Source organism: Cryptotermes secundus, unplaced genomic scaffold (assembly GCF_002891405.2).
Source record: "Cryptotermes secundus unplaced genomic scaffold, Csec_1.0 scaffold1089, whole genome shotgun sequence".
NCBI lineage: Eukaryota > Metazoa > Arthropoda > Insecta > Blattodea > Kalotermitidae > Cryptotermes > Cryptotermes secundus.
This window is the reverse complement of record NW_019731997.1, coordinates 225,702-247,563: the sequence shown is the minus strand read 5'-3', so window position 1 is coordinate 247,563 and position 21,862 is coordinate 225,702. Positions and strand designations below refer to the sequence as shown.

The 21,862-nt window shown below is 44.7% G+C and overlaps 1 protein-coding gene across 2 annotated transcripts in view; it reads left to right on the top strand.

Moving 5' to 3' along the window:
• Positions 1-21,862, top strand: part of LOC111867513 (SH2 domain-containing protein 4B) — a 62,513-nt gene that overhangs the window by 30,623 nt on the left and 10,028 nt on the right. The window lies entirely within an intron of this gene.

Here is a 21,862-nt window from a genome sequence, read left to right as displayed (position 1 = left end):
TTCCATTTGCTTTCCACATCGCAGTACAACAGCCGTTCAAACCACTCTGGTCACGCCTGTTGCTATACGAACTTGAACCATCTTGAGCATCATTTGCTCTGTGCTTCAAGTCGCTGCTGATGACGCTGCTTCCGGCATCAGTTTTTGGTTTTTGGTGTCTCTCTTCGTCTGATGCCTACCCTTTGACCTGTCCAGCAAGGGAGGCCCTGCCAGTAGCAACGCTACCGCTGGTATAATAGCTCTCAGGGTCCTTGGCATACTCAAACCCCCTCACCACGATAAGGTGGAGACACCAGCGAGGGGGAAAATATTATATATATGCACAGAATAGACATGATAAGCCACATTGAAATAAAGGACTGGTCATTCGTCTGTGATGTATGTGACTGCCATGCAGCGCATTATAAAAGTATGTGAAAGGAAGCGGGAGTAGCCTGTTTTGAGAGAGTATGTACCACCTTCCATTTCTTGAAGAGACCGAGTAAAACCATCATGACAGGATGGAGAGGGAGTGGCTGACCACTCAACAGCATGTTCCTTTGTTTGTTGACGCTGACTTGTTCTTCAGATATCGACGTCGAATTCGAGATGAGTTCGGAAAAGTATGGAATGCTTCTCCCTCTCATGGCGGGCGGGCTGCCAGAGTACCGTGAATATCAGCATAGGCAATCTGCGAGCCACTTCACCGTGAAGGATGGTATGTTTCTTGCTGAGCAGGGTGAAGTTATTGACGGTTTCGGGTTCGATGAAACACTGTTCGAGCTGTTAAGAGAAGGGCCGGTCATCACATATACCCCGTTCATAAATGGTTGGTTCAGGTTCCAAAGACAATGAAAACATTACACTTCCTTTGATTACGGTCGGTGCATAATCTTGAAAAGGAAAGTGAAAGTGACAAATTCCACTTATGAAGACTGAGCACAATTTTCGTCACGCGAAAACTATGTAGCATGAAAAAGAAAAACTATGCCTGTAACAGGCCGTGAAGGCCCATAGGGTTCTGTAACTCCACGGATCACCCAGCTTCGTAAGAAGCTGATTAAGAAACTGGCTTTTATGGGACCCAAAGCTTCATTTACCCTGCCCGGAACCTCCCGCCATTGCACTCATCCTGAGCTAGCTCACAACCTCACACCATGTTTCTCTAAGTGCACTTTAATATTGTCGTTCCGTCCATGCCTAGGTCATGCAAGTTTGCCGACCAGATTTGGGCATGCATTTATGTTCTCGCAATGCGAGCTACATACCCCGCCCATCTCATCGGAGACAATTCACGATGTATATACATTTCCATTCGTGTTGCTCGTTTTCCCGAAGTTAAAGTCTTTTAATGTCCCAGTAATAAAACGGACGCAGTCAGCCATCTTCCTCTGTTCCCGTAGCATGGAATGTGTGACGTTTGTTCCTTTGTTTACATACGGTACCTGCTGCTTTTTGGAGAGCTGGGAATTCCACGATAAGCTCTTGATAACGCCTTACTGGCGGAGACTGCGTCACACTTCCTGGTAACACATGTAACCTCCTCTATACCTGTTCAGAAATCAAGAACAGGAGTTTCTTATATTTCAGACGTGTTGCAGAACAATGTGGTCTTAAGCCTCTAAAATATATTCAGCAATAGTGCAGATGGCCAGTTTCTCATTAGATAGTTCTTATATATTTTTATCGGTGTTATAGTAATTCTTCTGCTGTTTTCTTTTGGACCGGCGCCTTGGAATCAGTCCTCGTACAAAGTGATTCATAAATAGGTTTACCTCATGAGGGGCATCGAAATTATATTTAAAAATTCCAATCCGTACCTCACAGGAAACACATTTCTCCGCTACAAAGCGCAACCTATTAATGCAGTTTAGGGAAGTAATCGCTGTTTATTGTGAGAACCATACAGTACACCAATACACTCTGTGGGCAGAATGTAGGGTTTTGATATGTTAAAGCAGGTGGTACGTATAGTGGCCACTGTAGTCGTTGCTACCGCTGTGTGCCGTGAAAACCGCTGAATTTTGAACATGCGCTAGCCCATTACATGATTTTAATGAAAAAGGAACTTTCTCACTCCTTGACTAGCCAAGTCTCAGGTCAGAGATGAAACACCTAACTTAAAGACCGAGAATGAACATGGAGCAGTGGCCGAATTATGATTAGCAAGGAAATACCGAGGAATCTTGGAGTACCACTTCGTCCACCGCGAATCTCGCACGAAGTTGCCTGGTATTAAACCCGAGGCCCATCGATGAGAAGAATCAACTTAATTACGCAAGTTGGATTTATGACTGTATCAATTGATACAGCCAGGAAAAATGAGCAGCTGGGAGAGAAAACAACAGATGCTCATAGGTGTAAGTCGCAGATGTTCGAAGAACAGCCAGATTGTGCCGATAGTTGTAATAATTTGTCTGCGTTCATCTTTTGGACTGGCGCCTCGGAACTTGTCCTATACAGAGTGATTCATAAATGGGTATACTGTATGATGGGGCTTCTAACCCTGTGGAGCAGGAAAATCAAAGTCAGAGTTATTTTACGACGGGCGGTTTACCGTCAATCAGTTCGCCTTGGTGTCAAGCCCCTTGAGGTTCACGACCAGTAATTTTTTTCTCCCCCCAACTGAACCCTTGCGGTAATAGTCCTTATGTAACATCCTTTTAAGCGGCCCCCGTAGTCTAGGGGTAACGTTCTCACCTCGTGACTCAAGGTACGCGGGTTCAAACCCGGCGGAGGTCGTGGAAATTTTAAGGGCGGAGGGACTTTAAGCCGTGGGTCCCGTGTCGTAGCTTTACGGCACGTAAAAGAACCTCATGTCCCAAGGGGACCACTGAGCCAAATTCAGGACATTTCCCGCCCAACAGTAGTCTCTAACGCCTATGGTAGAGGGGGGAAGCATCGAGAGATACCGCTGAGCCAGTAGAGGCCGAACTCGCTGGCTGAGTCGGGACTGATGGCACGCACCAGTACCGGTAGGGAATAGAGACTGGTAGAATATCATAGAGGACGCACAATGGACCAACAGTTGGTGTAAGTGCATGGGGAAACCCACCCTCTCCAATACAATACAATACAATACAATACAATACAAACATCCTTTTAGACAAGAAGATACGTCGAGCATGAAGTTCACTTGAATTATAATCTAAAATTCAGTTCGTGCCGCATAGAAGACATACTGCATCTCCATATTAAAGACGAGCCGGTTAATTCTGTTTAGGGAAATACTCGGTGTTTGTTGTGAGAATCATACGAAACACTTAGATAACACTGTGCGTGGGCAAAACAGTTTTTTTATTCCTAAAGCACGTAGTACATATAGTAAGCACTCTGCTCTCAAGGGGTAAATTCCCTGTAGCCAATTTTATACTTTCGCACGAAAACCTCAAATACGTATAACGTTGTGTGTGATCATGACGAGTTTGTTCTGATGCCGATCACAGTGGCCGCTCGGTCTGAGACATGAAATGCCTTATCTCGCTCCACCGTTAAGATCGTGGGCTCAAATCCCACACACGACATAGATGTTTGTCTGCGTTTATTCTATTTGTGTGGGGCAGCGGCCTTGCGACGGGCTGATCCCCCACCCAAGGAGTTATACCGACTGTGTAAGATTAAGAAACTGAAGTGAAACAAGCGTTCCACGGATGCCCTATGCACCAAGTGGGAGCAACAGGAATGAAGATAGGTAGATAGATAGAGCCTTTTGGTAGGCCTGTAGTACGCAAGAGAACTATACCGACCCAGCCACCGCCGCTTGTCGGCGAAATTAGTGCCAACTTTTGCGGATAGAGGGTGTCACGTCGTCAGCGCGCCGGATCCCTATGCCGGACATTGACAGTAACAGACTCAACAAATCAATCAGTCGTTCAGTAATAATATATCGCACCGCCTTAGAACCTCTTGCATACTTTATACGAAATCATCAAGGTAAATAGCACACATCTCATCCGAATAACGAAACAATGGACTCGACTTCCATTTGTAGCCATCCTGTGAAGCATCCTGAAGTACAGGCCTACTCGAATGGCTCCTGCTGTTACGAGGTGTGCATAGTCAAGTAGGTACAGGCGCCATGCGGCAGCCTTGAAGACTGAGGTGAACCAACTTGTTCTCGGGAACCTTCTTTTGTTTGCACTCACGCTGGATCCTTCGTTTCACGACCTAAGCGGTGACATTTCATATGGCCTCTTAGTGTGTATACTGTGCCCAATGGCGATCTGCGTCCCTGAATTGAATGTAATGAAAACAGCTGTGCATGGGAGCTATACCTCCACTTGTCCTACACGCCATCATGGCCTGATGTTTTTAATTAACTAAGCACAGGGACAACTTTACCTTTACGTGTTGGCATAAAAAGGGCGCGTTTCGCTAAGGTTATCAAAACTGTGTCTCAAGACGGGATCCTCGGTCCAGAATATGGGCGCAGTTTGTTCCTCCGAAACGCTGGTAACGATCTACCAGGCTGCACGGCGTCATATCCCAAAAAACAGCAGATACCTTCGAATAGTTACTGTCTTCTGCCTACCATGTAGCCTGGTATAAAAAAAACAGGCTCGTTAGATCGTTACCAACGTTTCGGAGGAACTTGCAGTCTCCATCTTCAAGGTAATGAAGTGTTTATTCAGCAGTTTTTAAAATACGGTCGCCTGTGTTGTGACACTGTTGGCAATGAACCATCTGATTCCAGTGGAGGTGGAGAATTTTTTGACGAGGTGAGCAGCTGTTCTATCCGGAAGAGCTGTGCTGTACTCAGTTATGACACTTCGTGTTCAGGACGTGATGTTGAATTCTGCCCAGAGACACCTTTAAAGGTAGTAGGACGTCGAGGCTCCCACATTTTCTAGACAGCCAGCTCACAGAGATGAGGGTGACAGCCTTACGAGCCGGCCGGTCGCTCTTTACCCCCAAAAAGATTCCTGGTACTCATTTCTGTTAGCGGCTGAGCCAGTCTTAGGGCCATAGCGCGGCTGCAATGATTAGGTCATTTGGAAAATCCAGTCACCTCATCGAATCAAACCCGCGACCTTCCGACTTTTAGCATAGTGCCTCCCCAGGGACATGTCCTTAGTTAGTTATTGGAGAGGGTGGGTTTCCCCATGCACTTAGACCTGTATTGGTCCATTGTGCTTCCCTCTATGATTTCTACCAGTCTCTATATCCTACTGGTACTGGTGCTTGCCATCAGTCCTGCCCAGCTAGCGAGACCGGCTCTACTAGCTGAGAGGTATCTATAATGCTTCCCCCATCTGCCAGAGGTATTAGAGACTACTGTTGGGCGGGAAACGTCCGTAATTTGGCTCAGTGGCCTCCTTTGGAGATATGAGGTTCTTTTACGTGCCGTAAAGCTACGACACGGGACCCACGGCTTAAAGTCCCTCCCGGAGGACTTGTTCCCTGAATTTTTCCGCCCTTAAAAATTCGACGACCACCGCCGCGTATTTGAACCCGCGTACTACGAGTCATGAGGTGGGAACGTTACCTCTAGACTACGGATGCCGCTTGGGACATGCCCTTACATGACATGTAATGGAACTTGCCCCGTGGAAGACCTCACAGGGCCAGAGCAAATGTTGGCGCCAATGTCTGCGTTCCATGTCATGCATTCCTGAGGCCAGTTTGTAGAGTCTAGAATTTCAAGAATGTTTCCGGCTGAAGCCACTGCAGCTTGCTTGGCTCTGACGGCAGCTTCACGGCACCGCTCTCAGTTTGCTCTTCAGGCCGAGGTTGGAACGCATAAATCTGATAGTAAGCTGCTGCATGCAGGGCCGCTTTATCGACTTGGTAAAGTGGACCCTAGCGTCCTAGCATTCTCGAAGTTAAAACGCATATAATCGGAGTTGCTTTCTACGAAGCAAGAAAATGGGCATAATTCCTTAGCATTTATATTAATTGAAAATTAAGCCATGAAAATGATACACTTTGACGTCATCAGTGATGATTTTGCGAACACCAAAGCCAGAAAGATCTTCTATTCCGATTTACAGCATTAAAACGGGAATCTTTTTATTGTTTACAGAATTTCAGATCTCTATGAGGCTGTGAAGAGTAATTACTACTATCTTCTGAGATGTGACGCCGTGTAGTCCGGCAGACGTTTCGACTGAACATCTCCATCCTCAGGTTACTTGCTTGTCTTAGTCTACTAACTTGAAGTTGAAACGAGTACGTCCTTCCGAAACGTCGATAAAGTTCTACCAGACAACACGGCGTCACGTCTCGAAAAATATTGCTTTTCATGATCACCGCTGTGAGAAGTTCAAATCCAACACCCTTAATGACTTGTTTACTTATAGTTACCACCTCACTGCCATCTGTGAGCAGATTGTCTAGAAAGTGTGGGAGCCTCGACGTCTCACAACCCTATGGGCCTCCACGGCCTGTTAAGGGATAGCTTTACATTTTAACCCATAGTTACCGTTTAATGGATTGATTAGTCCGAGGAATCACCCCACTGAAGAAAGTTTTATATGTAGATCACAGGCAGGTGGATGGAAACATTAAATCAAGACGAAACCAGTTACAGTGAACGGAACCTTCCAGCATGAGCCAGTGAAAGCGCTCATTATACAGACGAAAAAGAATTTAAAAATGAAATGAGGAGGTGTTTTATACAAGCAGTGCAGCTTTCATCACGTGAGACGCTGTTCGTCTGTTGCTGCTGGATGCAGTACGTGACTTGATAGAGCAAGCGAACCGTTTCCGTGACGGGTGTCATTTCAGTGGCGGCTCGTGAGGTGTGAGGAACAGAACCGGCACGTCATAAAGGCTGCCCCATGCGATGAGAAATTCAAGCCCATCGCTTCATTTAAAAGTAGAAATCTTTCTCACAGTTTTGTCATAAAGACGCGAAATTTCTAGACGCTGTGACGAAATTCGTCATTAATGTGGTTCGTGGTTTTGTTTAGGGAATCCGCATGTTATTAACGGGTACCACAAGTAGCATCAAAATTTACCACCATGTTTTCCGCCACGTTAGCGCTGCCAACCTTGGAAGTCTGTTAGTTAAAAGAAACCCAGATCGTGACATTAGAATTTGTCTCCAACTAGAAGTCAAAAGAAGTTCAGGCTTCCGGTTTTGTTTTTGAAAATAAGCACTAAAATGAGGCTTTGGATTTTGTTTCTACAAATGCACCTCGGCGTAGTTACTTTTACTGCCAACATAGGCACCATGGAGGGCACGCGGTATCGTACTTGGTTGAGGCACTATGGTACAAGCCGGAAGGTCGAGGGTTCGATTCCCGGTGAGGCCATTGATTTTTTTTTTTAGTTTACCTTCTTCCAGCTGCACTATGGCACTGGAGTCGACTCAGCCTTTAACAGAAATGAGTACCAGCAATATTTCTGGGGAGTAAAAGGCCGGCGCGNCACTATGGCACTGGAGTCGACTCAGCCTTTAACAGAAATGAGTACCTGTAATATTTCTGGGGAATAAAAGGCGGCCGGCGCTTAAGGCTGACAACCTTACCGTCACCTGTGAACCGGTTGTCTAGAAAATGTGGGAGCCTCGACGTACAACAACCCTATGGGCCTTCACGACCTGTNTCATCCAAATAAATAAGGGCTCAGAATGATCAGCGTCAAGCTTTACCTTTTTTTACCACAGACAACATGGCGTCAACTTTATAAAGTTTCTTAGGCCACTCGGTAAGGCCCTTATTTAGGCCTACGTTGCTACATAATATGTTTACTGCCGAGTAATGGCCATCATAAGAACAGAGGGAGAAATAATTTTCATTTTTAAAAAGGCCCCAAAAGAAAGGGGCTTGTAAACTGCGCAGCCCCTAAAATCGTGGCACCGACTAACCGATTTTTCTCTTACGCTGTCGCGCCGCCAAGCTGAGTTTACATTGTTATTTTTTCCCAGGTTGGTCACAATGTTCCAGACATTGTTTCTCAGCCGTCTCTGAACAACTGACCGGTAGAGCAGCAGTCGGTTTCCCCACGATCAGGCGCTGTTCTGTTTCACACTGCAGAAGGCCTACATATCACAGCCTGAAGCTGTAATTATTACTGGTACATATAATTCAAATAGGAAGAGCCTTGGCTACATGCTCGAGAGGAGAAAGTATGCGAGAAAGACACGACAGTTTCTGAGAAGGACAGATTTGGCGAACAGTGACTCGCTCCGTAACTATACGTCCTGAAAACATGAGTCAGTGATTTGTTATGAGTTGTAGGGGTTTACAGGAGCCAGGATAGCGCAGTCGGTATAGCAACTGGCTACAGGCTGAACAACCAAGAGATCGGAGTTCGAGTCCCGTAGGGTCAAGAATTTTTTCCACGTCGTCCAGACCCACGCCGCTTCCTATCCAGTGGGTACCAGGGGCTCTTTCCCTAGGGGTAAAGCGGCAGAGGCGTGAAGCTGACCACTCCCAGCTAGTGCCGAGGTCAAAATATGGATTTATACATCCACTCCCCTATACACCTTCATGGCGTAGTGTTTAATTAGTTAAGCACAGGGACAACCTTACCTTCTTAGGGGTTTTATTCATGGGTCACTTATGCGCGTTGAGTGTACCGGATTTTACAGGACTTCAAATCTACTCTCCGCTTCCTCCACATTCTTGAAGCCGTCCCCAGTAGTTCCCGTTTGCACTGTTCGTGAAGGAAAATTACATGATGTCTAAATGTTCTTATTTGCAATACGAAGATTAAAATAGGGCCGCGCCATAGCTCAAGCGGTTAGTCGCTGGCTTCCCACCGCGGCGGCCCGGGATTTGTGGTGGACAAAGTGGCGCTGGGGCAGGTTTTCTCCGAGTACTTCGGTCTCCTCTGCCAATCTTTATTCCACCAGATTTTCCATCATCATAATCACCCGGTCAGGCCACAATAGGTCAATCAGTGGCCGCCTTGCCGAGTGGACCCAGTTGGACCTCACCCCCCACTAAGCGAATTTAAATTTAATTAGTATTAAAATAGAAAGGGCGACTTAAGACCACTCTGATGACACAGTGGAGAGGAGTTATGCGAAGTCTATAAACACCGTTTTCATGTCGGCTTTCTGTCAGAATGAAAGACAGAACCGGACCGACGCTCGCTACGTCAGTTACGCGCATGACAGTTAGGGAGGACGCGAGCAGTGCTCACTAGCCCAGGCTGTTGGAGGAAAGAATTCATTAATTCACGTTAGTAATAAATTTTATCAATTGTTTTAGACAAGGTCCGCGGAATTTTGTTTTTCTGCTTCCTACCGCGAACCTAATGGATAACCTGGATAGCGCAGTCAGTATAGCGACTGGCTACGGGCTGGACAAACGAGGGGTCGGAGTTTGAGTCCCGATATGGTCAAATATGTTCTCTTCTCAGCATCGTCCAGAACGGCTCTGGGGCCCACCTAGCCTCCTATCCAATGGGTACCGGAGGCTCTTTTCCCAGGGTAAAGCGGTCGGGGCGTGAAGCTTACCACTCCCCCATACTCCTTCATGGCGTAGTGCTTAATCACTTAAACACAGGGACAACTTTACCCTTACCGCGAGCCTAATAGGGAACACCTCAATGTATGTACTCTGTACTCTTCGCGTCCTGTACACATGTGCATGCATTTCGGTGGCGTTTTCGGATGTGGCTTGAATCCTCACTTAGTAATTATGTTTAATTACATGAGTAACTTTAATTTCTTAATTTGAATGGTTTTTGCTGTTATATACTGCCACATAGCATGAGTGACATTATCGGCTTTTGGGGTGGGGGTGATTGGAGATTTGATTTATTGACCACTTTAACACATAACTCGTAATTACAGCGCCATCATTAATTTCCACACTTTACCAAGCACTAGAGCACAGGCCAAGTCTTTTCCAGCCAGCAGTGTCTTCACTAGTAGTTGCCTGGTAACGGCTTCTAACAGTGACTATTCCTCTTCTTCCAGACTCTCTGAGGGGGCTTCCTACCAGCTCCTGCCTTCGTTACAACTGACTCACGGCCATTTCATACCAACTTCTTAGTGTTTTCTTCACCGCCTGACTATTAGCTGACTACTGACGAAGCTGAAGTCAAAATCAGAGTTACTTTACTGCCAATCAGTTCGTTTTGGCGTCAGGCCCCTTGAGGCCCACAACCAGAGATTTTTTCCAACTGAACTCTTGCGGTAATGGTCCTTATGTAACATACGTATTCTCTGACGAGAATACGGGTTTGTCTCTAACAAATATGGCTGGTCTCTCCTCAAGTGAATATTTCGCACATACTGTATAACATGGATAATGCTTCCTTTTGCACTGCACACAATCCTCTGTCAGTACAGGCTTTACAGAGCAGATCATGCCTAACTTACACATCGTATGCTACATTTAAATGGTTGTAAGCTTGACCACCGCCAAGTTTAAGCCTCTTATATTTTCTATGTCTGGGTTCACCTTATTGACGAAGCTCCAGTCCAAGTCCAAGTCACACTGCTACTGACGGTGAGTCGGTCAGTAAGTCTTGGTGTCGAGCCCCATCTGGGGCTCATGACCAGATATGTATTACCTTTAACACTTACGGTCTTGTTTTTGTGGGGCGCCCTCTCTGACGAGAGGACGGGTCTGCCTTCTGTATGTGCTGCTGGCCCTTGCCAGTGCAGTCTTTCTAGGGTCAGAGTCCCTTGGGACTTGAGACCATATTTTACTGCCTCAAATTTGAGACTTCCCTTTTTGTCGCCTCCTACGACTCGCAGGGTCACGGTGGAGGTATTCGACCCCGCCTCCACACGGGATTAATCCTGACGACGAAGCTCTAACCGTGCCCTTTGCTTATAACATCTCGGCACGGACCGCGTAGAAAACACAGTTCCTCTGTTGCATGCGTATTCGTTACTTCGGGAACGTGTTTACTTAGCCGTTTCCTAGCAGCGGCCGCCTGTTCTTGTTAAGAATGTGATGCCCAGCAACGGACGGCGTTCCGTTACCATTTTCGCGGTCGTCAAGAAATGAATGTTTTAGAAGCGTTCACTAACAACGGTTGTTTTTCTGGCTTCATATTACTTGCTTTAAGCAAATATGCCACATTACTGTGACTTGAATCATGAAAACAGATATAACCTGCGCGAAGAAGAGGTACCTCTGCTTGCTTATAATATAAACCCAGTGTTTGCTTGAAAAGGAATTGGAGCGAACAAACATTACATGTGTCATCAAGAACATAATTGTAAATGCTGACTGCAGCAATCGGCTGGGAGAAAAAAAAAAGGTTAAGTACAGTTAATCACAGCTCTGTTTGCTCAACTCCCACCTCAGTTTAAACTGCAAGAAAGGCTGTTTAAGTAGGCCATGACTGTATGTTGACACAAACAATGGAGCAGTATCTGTATCAAATACCAGTTCTGTTAATGTGTTCTGCGCAGCGGTCCGCTGTTTTACGTATATCGCGTTATAAAATCGTTACAGCATGTCATAATAATGAGAATAACGGCCATGGCTGCCACATTAAAGCTTGGCGATGAAAACGAGAGAGATTGTCACTGCGACCTACATCGGTGGTCAATCATCGTACTTAATACTTATCAGCAGGGCCCGGATTTTGATGACCTGAAAATATTCAAAAAATGGCCGGAAAAATCCAGAAAAATGACCTAAAGGAGAAAAGAAAGAACACTTCGCTTCCATGTTATTCACATTTCAGAAAACGTATGAAGAAAAGTTCCCTAAAATGGCCAAAAATGAGAAGTAATACCCTTAAAAGTCCAAAAATTTACCAAAAAATTCCCCCAAAATGAAAAAATGACCTTGAACCTAAAAATGTCAAAAGTTGACAAAAAAAGTACCTATAAATTTACATTTCTGTAACCAGCAGCTCATATCCGAGATTTATATATTTAAGAGCATCGCATAGGATACAAGGAAAAAAAAAGATGACTTGTCATCAAAATCCGGGCCCTGCTTATCAGTAACTGGAATTCTATCTCTGTTGTAAACGGCGCTGCGTCACATGCAGATGACGACAATATTAGGACCGCCTTCACTCGTACCTCTCCCCACTGCCTTTCTGTATAAACTGATGAGGCGTTTGGCGTCGGATATGCCTTTTCGCGGTTTGGTATCACCAGTTAATGGGAGTTTAAACTTGACGAAACTGAACCGATTGTATGTGACACGTGAAACACTGAGATAAGTCCTGAAGAATTCTGTTTTCCGTGATATGTAACGTCTTTCGGCCTGGTGTAAATCAGCCGACGTTTCGGATGAACATATCGCTTCCATTATAGGATCGAAGAGTATACCACCTTCATGCTAGTTTATTGTTTGGCATAATCTTGGACCTCGAAGATAGAGGCTGNAGACATGAGGATCTTTTAGTTGCCGTAAATCTAATCTGATACTAAGTAAGTACTGTGGCCGCGCTCAAGCGGTTAGTCGCTGGCTTCCCACTGCGGCGGCCCGGGTTCGATCCCGGGTCTGGTCAAATGGGATTTTTTGTGGTCGAAGTGGCGCTAGGGCCCCTGACAATCTTCATTCCACCAAATTCCCCATCATCATAATCACCCGGGGCAGGTACAGTAGGCCAATCAGTGGTCGCCGCGCCGAGTGGACCCAGTTGGATTCCACCCCCCACTAAGCGAATTAAAAAAAAACCTAGGTATTGGAGGTGGCAGTTCTTCACATCAAACTTAATCGCAGTTCGTCAATGGTTTTACAGGTTGATTCGTTTAAATTCGTAAAAAAAAGTAAGTAATTCTCTAGGCATGGTCACCGAACATAAAATATATATAAATGAGTGTGCAAGTAACCCCTTGTATAACGCTTTGTTGTGTAAACCACCAAGTGAATTTGCACATCACAGAATATCCGTATTTAGCGCTGCGCCAAGGCCTCTAACTCGGAACATGGTGGAGTGCTCACCCTCATGGACTGGTTTACTCTCACAAATCTGCACTTAATTTGCACACTCGTGCTTTACATCAGAAATATCAGCTGCAGGACACTTAATCTGTTGCCAGGCAACCGCATTTCGCATTATCACGCTGAACAAATGAAAGTGTCCAACAGCGGATTACAGATTTTTAAGTGTATCTGATTTCATGTCATACCATGAAGTTTGTCCAATTGGTAGGGAATTATTTAACGGAAGTTCATTTAGCGTTCCCTAATTGGCCGAGGTGGCCTAAGCCCATTCTCTACTTTCCTACAGTTGCCGATAAGGGACCGAGAACTTGTTGGACTCGATCATAGACGCCAATGGGGAGCGGAGGAACAAGCCAGGCATCATCCCCTCCCTAAAAGGTAAATTTGTACCTGTGCTTAAATATTTGAGCACTACGTCATGAAGGCCTTGGGGGGAGGGATGTATTGATCCTAGTTTTCTTGACCTCAGCACTAGTTGGAGGTGAGTGGTCAGCTTCACGCCCCGGCCGCTTTACACACGGGGAAAGAGCCCTCGGTATCCATTGGGTAGGAGATTGGGTGGGCTCCAGAACCGGTGTGGACGAATGTACCCGTCCCTGAGTTAAATAAATACCGTGGACTGTAGTCCGCAAGCGAACTATACCGACCAANACCGACCGAGCGACCGCCTCTTGTTGGCGAAGTTAGTGCAAACTTCAAGCGGATAGAGTGTCGCGTGGTCAGCGCAACGGACCCCCACGGCCGTTAATTTCGGTTTTCTAGACCGGAGTCGCTATTTCCTTGAAATAGCTCATCAATTATCCTCACGAGGCTGAGTGGACCCAGTTCCAGACGCACTACTTAGAAAATCTGCTAGCTCCGGGAATCGTACCCTCGACCTCTGGATCTGTAGCCAGGAACTCTGACCACTAGACCACAGAGGCGGTCCGTCCCTGGATTAACAATTTGAAAATAAAAAGAAATATACCAGGTGTTAATAACAAAAATTGAAACAAATATTAAATGTGGTGTCTGGCGTGTTTCGGTATAGAGACCCACAGCTTTATTTGTCAAGGAGTTAGCGTGAGTTTGTTAGAACGTACACACCCACATACAAACTTCAAGTTGTATACAGAAGGCCTACTAAGTGTTAATTAATTCAGACGTAGATAACATAAGGGTGAAATTATAACACAGAATTATATCTTTCGCCCAAACTAATGCAGTTGTAAAATTGATTCTGAATATGAGTACCAAATCCTGAAAATTAAAGCTATTGTTAGATGATACTGTTCTCATTTGTAACTGCATTCTGAAACCATAAGTTCTGGGAAGTCGAAGTCAAAGTCACATTGCGTCTGACTGTCAGTCAGTCAGTAAGTCTTGGTGTCGAGCCCAATCTGGGGCTCATGACCAGATATTAATTATTACCGTTTGACAATTACGGTCTTATTTTTGTGGGGCGCCCTCTCTGACGAGAGGACGGGTCTGTCTTTTGCATATGAATTAATTGCCTAAATGCCTTCATACGACACGGACGGCATAGAAGACGACGCGTCAAACAATTATTGTATTGTGTATATGTTCGTTGCCGGGGTAACGTTTTTTACCGAGCCGTTGCCTAGCAACGGAAAAAGGGGTACACTTTACGCGAGCCTTTGTTTAGCAACAATAGGGGGATAAACACATAGACACAGAATGATGGAAGGGATTTGTGTAGTACACCGCTGAGATAGGCTCTGGTGCCGTGATATACATACATCAAATTTCATAAAGACTGGTTCAGCCATTCAGAAGTTGATAAGGGGAGATCGAATAAGCCTCACTCACTCATGGAGTTGAGCCTTTCTTGAGAAAGTGCCATTTGTGTAGCTACTCAAGAACTTCCTGGCATTTTATGGAACCCGAAGGTTCATTACCGTGTTCACAAGAACCCACCACTTGTCCCTATCCTGAGCCAGATCAATCCAATCCATACCATCCCATCCTATCTCTCTAAGATCCATTTTAATATTGTTCACCCACCTACTTCTTGGTCTTCTCAGTGGATCTTCCCCTCTGAATTTCCAACCAATATCCTATATGCATTCCTCTTCTCCCCTGGAGGTTAAATGCCCTGCCCATCTCATCCTCCTTGACTTGATCATTCTAATTATACTTGGAGAAGAGTACAAGTTATGAATCGAATAAGGATACTTTGTTTTTTCAATATAAAGGGAAAAGGGGGGAAAAATTCGTCGTCTTGACGGCGACCACTGATTGTCGACGCAGGTATGAACGAACATTTCCAGTAATCGGGGGATAGTTTTTTGAGAATGATGAAGTGTGAATTGGTAAAATAAAGATAATGGCCTCCACAGTGAAATATCATATCGGGTACAATGTTACAATTATTGGACAACAATGAAAGTGACGCCAAAGCTTCACCTTGTTATCAACATATAAATCATTATGGACATTTGAAGGTACTAAACAGATTGGACGCACACAATTCAAGACAGTACAGAATCTGTCAGTCTAAATGACAACGAATATTGAGCAATGTGAAGATAAACGAAACTAAATAACGTGAAATCTTTATATCGATAAAAACGTTAGTGCCCAAGTGACTGCCACTGCCAACCACATAAATTAAATATCTCTAGCCTCATCATAACGGGAATAGAATTGTTACGTATCCCACCGTTCAAATCAAATTGTTCTGACAGTTGGTTCAAGCAGGGTAGCCAACACCATCTACAGAGTATAAACCGAAGGGGTACGAGATATCGGACGAGCAAACTGACAAGATTTTCAACAACAGGAAAAGGTCATAGAGGCTATTATCTTTTAATGCTAGTGGGGTGGGACTAAGTCCCTTGTACTGCGGCCACTTCTGGCCTATTGTACCAGCCCCAGATGATAGGTGAGGGTGATTGTGGAGCAGTTGGTGGAATGAAGATTGGCAGGGGAAACCGAAGTACTCGGTGGAATGAAGATTGGCAGGGGAAACCGAAGTACTCGGTGAAAACCTGCCCCAGCGCCACTTTGTCCACCACATCCCACTTGACCACACCTGGGATCGAACCCGGGCCACCACGGTGAGAAGCCATCAACTAACCGCTTGAGCTATGGCGCGGCCTTTTAAAAGGCGTAGTCCCACCATAGTAAAAACAAAGCATCAGCTACACGTACCACCAAGCTTACCTTGAACTGCCACCAATGGAACGCGTTGCACCGGTTGAGAAACATTGGTGTAAGGTACGCAGACCAAATGAAACAAAGAAGTGATATGAAAGTACGTTTACTCACGGAATTCCTGTTACTTGTCTGAACTGTAGCGATGTTATGCTGTCAATTGGCATTCAGCTCCACACGAAACACGAATTATCGTCGCTTTTGACACAGATTTAAGAAGTGTATCGCTGCTATTTGTGTTTGATGTGTCCCCAGTAACGCCCAAAGTGACCCCAGACATCGCTCCTTCGAAGCACGAAAGTGTAAGAACAAAACTTAACATGAATCTTACCGCTCTAATCCACTGGACACCGTAACTTGCCAGTCAACTCAGTGATTGCCACATGGAGCAGACATAACCTCCATAAACTCGAAGGTAAAGCTTCCCGAGTTTAATTAAGCCGCATGGGAAATTAATATACGTCGACACCCTGTTATCTCGGCCCTATTTTCAGATTTGTAATGGACTTCACGTCCCTGGCGCTTTACCCCTTGGAAGAAGCCACCACATATGCCTACCCATTGGACAAACGTGGGTATCCTCAGGGTTGGTATGAATAAAAAAAATTGTTGCCTCTGCCGGGAATTGAACCCGGACGTCTAGCTAGCAGGCGGTTATTATACTGAAATTAGTTTTGACAGCAAACATAACATCCGCAAGATCATGAAAAATATTATGTTTAATGTATTCCGAATTCAGGACTAGGGTAACTTTATTTTAAAATTATGTAAAAACACAAATCCATATTAATGCAGCCATTACTTCCATATATGGGCCAGGCTTGCTTACTTACTCATGGAGCTGAGCCCTTCTTGAGGAGCCGCCAATTCTGCAGTTACTCAAGAATTTCCCAGCATTTTATGGAACCCGAAGGTTCATCACCGTGTTCACAGGAGCCCTCCACTGATCCCTATCCTGAGCCAGATCCATCCAATCCATACCATCCCATCCTATCTCTCTAAGATCCATTCTAATATTGTCCACCCACCTACGCCTTGGTCTTCCCTGTGGTCTCTTTCCTTCTGGCTTTCCCACCAATATCCTATACGCATTCCTCGTCTCCCCCATTCGTGCTACATGACCTGCCCACCTCATCCTCCTTGACTTGATCATTCTAATTATGGGCCATGAATAACCTTAAAACTTGTAGTCAATCGAAGACGTCATATTCTGCCATCTTAGAATCGCGAAAGATTTACTGCTATACTGGCCTCAGTCAGCCCCTCCGTTACTGAATTTAATAATTGACATAATACGCCTACAGACTTTATAAGTTACTTTCACACTCTGAATCAGTCCAAATAATGATATGATCACTGTGACGTACAAATTCAATGACGTTACAAACACTTTCAGATATTAGTTGTACGCCTGCCTTCTCACATGAAACAAATTCGCGTTTATATCGCTTGTAAAAGAACCCACTGTAATTCCGACATCCATGTAAGCACTGGATGAATACGAATAATTCTACAAATATGAAAAACACGATTCAGGCATATTGCAAACCCTGTGTTCTAAAATTGGCGGGAGGCACGGTGCTTCCGTCTAGTGTTACCACCGGTTGAAAGATAAATTTCCTGATTAAATAATAATTTATATGATGGATGGGTCTATCTGATGGAGTTTTAAGAAGTTTCCTGAGATTTCCAACCGTACAAGTATAAAATGTTTTTACAGGAAGATACAAGGAAACGACATTATAATAAACAACTCAACAGTTAACTTCTGTGTTTACTTTTCTAGAACAAAGGAAATTTTGAGGATAAGTAGGAATACTCGTGACACGTCAGGGAGTGGATAGCTGATATTTTGCGCTTGTATTTATACTGCCGCGTGAACAGAATACTCAGCCTTCAAATGTTCCTTTTCTGTGACCAGACTTTTCTCATCAGACCGACAAGGTTTGCTGCACCTTTTCTGAACACAGTCTGCAGGCAAACTATCTTTCACACCTCATTGATCTTGCGGAAAACGTTACATAATCTTCATGACGAACGCCGTANGAGAAAACCTGCCCCAGCGCCACTTTGTCCACCACTAATCCCACTTGACCATACCCGGGATCGAACCCGGGCCGCCGCGGTGGGAAGCCAACGACTAACCGCTTGAGCTATGGCGCGGCCCTACACAAATATATACACAGCTTTGGTCGGCAAACCAGAAGGGAACATTGCAATGCATAGGCATAAATTTGAGGATACTGTTAAAACTGATCTAAAAATAATGGATAACTGTGTGGACTTCATTTATATGGCTCAGGATAGAGGCCATTGGCTGGTTCTTATACACGCAATATAAATCTTTGGTTTCCATAAAAGCAAGGAATCTTGAGAAACTTGGGGGCTCTTAGCTTCTGAAGAAGCGCCCCATTCAGTTACTAAATGAGGTACAGGCTTACTTTCTTTAAGTGCATCGCCATGTTTTTATCCAGTCCGTAAGAAAGAAAGAAAGAAAGAAAGCGTGTGAACTTCGCTTAGCTGACAGAGCCAGCAGCCAGTGAGGGGACCAACGCAGCCTCTCTCACCTGTCCAGCGGCTGTGTCCTTCCCAACTGCAACCCAGAGACATGGCGGTGCAGCGTTTCCGGTGGTCTAGCGTAGACCTTATTACAATTCAGTTCGATGTGTGAAAGAGCCGGTATAGCGACTGGCTACTGGCTGGACGCCCGAGGGGTGGGAGTTCGGGTCCCTGTGGGGTCAAGAATTTTCAATTCTCCGTGTCGTCCAGACCGGCTCTGAGGTTAACCCAACCTCCTATGCAATGGGTATGGGGGGCCCTTTCCACGAGGGTAAAGCTGCCGGGACGTGAAGCTGACCACTCATCTCCATATAGTGCATAGGTAAAAGAATTGTCTTTGCATCCACACCCCCATACTCTTTCATGGCGTAGTGCTTGGTTAAGTACAGGGACAACTTTACCTTGGACTGTGAATTGTAATCTTGGAAGGAGCTCGAGAAACTTAATGTTTTTAATTCTACAGTCTTACATGCAGTCATTTATTAAAACTTAATAAAAGCTAGTCACTTTAAAAGTTTTCACGTGTTCGACCGAATTGGTCATCATCAGGTGCTGAAAGTTGTGGATGAGGAAACTGCTGTTTTTCTGCGTTAATGTTTAGTTGCTGATAAATGGGTTCCCTAGTGCGCATGTGTGTATTCCTCCTCGCTGTGTTATGTGCCCTGTAGAATTAAAAGTGCAGCGGGATGCTACAGTATAATTTTATACGTCTCAACTTTTTGCTGGCGCCCTTATAGAGCTTTACGACAGTCCGATCCCCCATCCAAGGAATTCTACCAGGTTAAGGAAATATAAACATATACCGTTAAATTTAACGATGTAGCGGTTAAAGTAACAAGGTAAAAATAACTAAAGTTGCCTATGCATCGTGCCATGAAGGCGTATGAGGGGCATGGAGGTCAGTTTCACGCTTCGTCTCCTTTGCTCCCAGGAAGGAACTGCAGTTCCAAATGGATGAGAGGCCCAGAGGAACTGAGAGCCTGTCAAGTGCCACCGTTCATTTGTGATTTATTTACCGACCCTTTCGGCATCTCAGACTATGGCCTTGAGTTGTAGCATAATTAATGAACGATGACTGAGAAAGGATGTGGAAGGAAACGGTAGCAGCCTGTTTCAGCGCACAATCCCGGGATTCGCCTGGAGGGGCCGAAGAAAATCATGAAGTGTTGCGGTCTGAATCAGCTTGCTTATCGAAACGTTTAAAGCCTGAAATTCGTCTAAATAAGGTTCAGAAATTCGGTTCCTGTCTCATTCATGAGAACAACCGGTTAGTGCTGTTTAGAAAAATAATCTCTGTTTATTCTGAGAATCATAAAGAATAGAGACATGCGCTTGTCGAAAGAATACGCAGATGGTAAATTATAACACTACGGTGTCGCAAAATCTTAACGCGTGCATTTATTGAGCAGGAATAAAGAAAACTGGCCAACGTCAGGCATGGGAAGAAGAGAATGTGACTTAGAGAAAGGAAGGGAGTCGTCAAACGTATGCCACTTAACCGGAACCGGAAGAGAGGACATCGTGGCATTGTGCTAACCACGGAAGTTTCTATAGGTTGAAGATGAGACTGCTTCCATCAACCTACGTTAACTTTATACGCGATTAACAGCAAAACAACTGACAATGAAACCATGAGACTGCAGCAAGTTCCATGAAATTTCTCGTCAGAACGCCCTGTATAGGTACCAGCACCCACTCTTGTGACCGATCGTGGTTTTCCCCTGTTTTTGTTCTAGATTCGCATTCGGGAGGTCCTCTGTTCGAATTGGCTGAGACAACTTCTATCCTTACTGATGTCTTCACCTGATTTTTTTCCAGTACCTCTAGGAAGATGTCCTGATAATACCTCTTAGACCACAGTCGCTTCCTTCCAGATACTTTCCAATTTATCGTTAGTCGTAGCATTTCGTGCTATGTAGACTCGATACTGAATATATCATGAATTAACCCACAACAAAATCCACTAGCAAACCGGATACGAAATGCGGGAGTTTAGCCTGAGTAACAAACACCCCCTTCTCAGAGCCGCATCCTGAGCCAGTTCTGTCCCATCCAAGTGATTAACCATTTGTACGAGATATAATTTTCATATTCTTTATTTCCCAAAGTTTTCACATAACGCAAATTCTTACGAAGTCTTCTGAAATCCAGACTGCGCGGCGTGACATTCAAGAAAACGCAGTCTATATTAATTCGACCCAAATGGCTAGCCTATCGTAGTGTATTTATTTCGCTACCCTAACAGCTAAAACGAAATTTGTGGTAATTCAGTCTGTAAAGTGAATGGCTGCGTAATTTTGCTACTGCTTATAATTTATGGAACCAAGTGACTATTTCGACGTCCCCACGTACAAAATCCTGCACTTCATTCGAAGCGCAGGATTGCTGAGGGGATAATCAAAAAGGGAAGCACAATAGACCACTGTAGGTCGCGGTGCAAGGGGCGAGAAGGCCCTTATACATTCATTCATTCATTCAAGTTTGCTACTGGAATTCGATTCCCGGGAGCGCCTAACCAGTTTCCTATCCAATCAGTGCCAGCGTTCTGCACTTACCACACCTAACTTGTGTATTTCTCGTGTTAATGTTGGTAATAGGGTGTATTCATATAGTGACAATGTTCATATTATAAATGAACGATGACTGATGCAGAAATCGAACTGGCGTTGGTGTACATCACAGTTTGCGGTCAGTGGCCATCAGTCCATTGTTGTTGCATTTCGGTCACAAAACAGGATATTAACTGTACTTCACATTACACAATAACTTAACAGTAACGACAAAAAACGAGCAAACAACACAATGGCGGGACGAATCTGGGCTGTAGTCGCGTGTATTGCGTCATTTGTGTTATACGGAGGCGGTGAAAAACGAAATTTCACGACTGGGTTTTCTGCAGATGATTAATGAGGCTACCTTTACGGCCTCTGTTGCAGTGGCAATTGTTACTACGGCCCTAAAACCTTTCTTTCTGGTAGGCATGTGCTGTAATGGAGCGCGTTGTACGTTCTGCGCGCGAGTGCAGCGTCACTGGTAGGTAGGTGCGTTTCCTGTCTGTATTCATTCTACAATATCCCTACTAGTTCCAAGTCAAGAACATTATTTTAGCTCGCTTATCTACAGACGCTTAAACAATTTACCGTAGACTTGGTCATGTGATTCTCCTGTTCGTTCCAAGAACTAAATACACTTGGTCGTCGACTTACGACCATTAAAAAAAATGAAAAATAAAAGATGATTAAAATGTAAAAGTTTTTAAAAATAAATTATAAAGATGATAAAAAGATTATAAAGGTTAAAAAATACTGTTAATAAATATATGGCCGACATACGACCAGATCGAC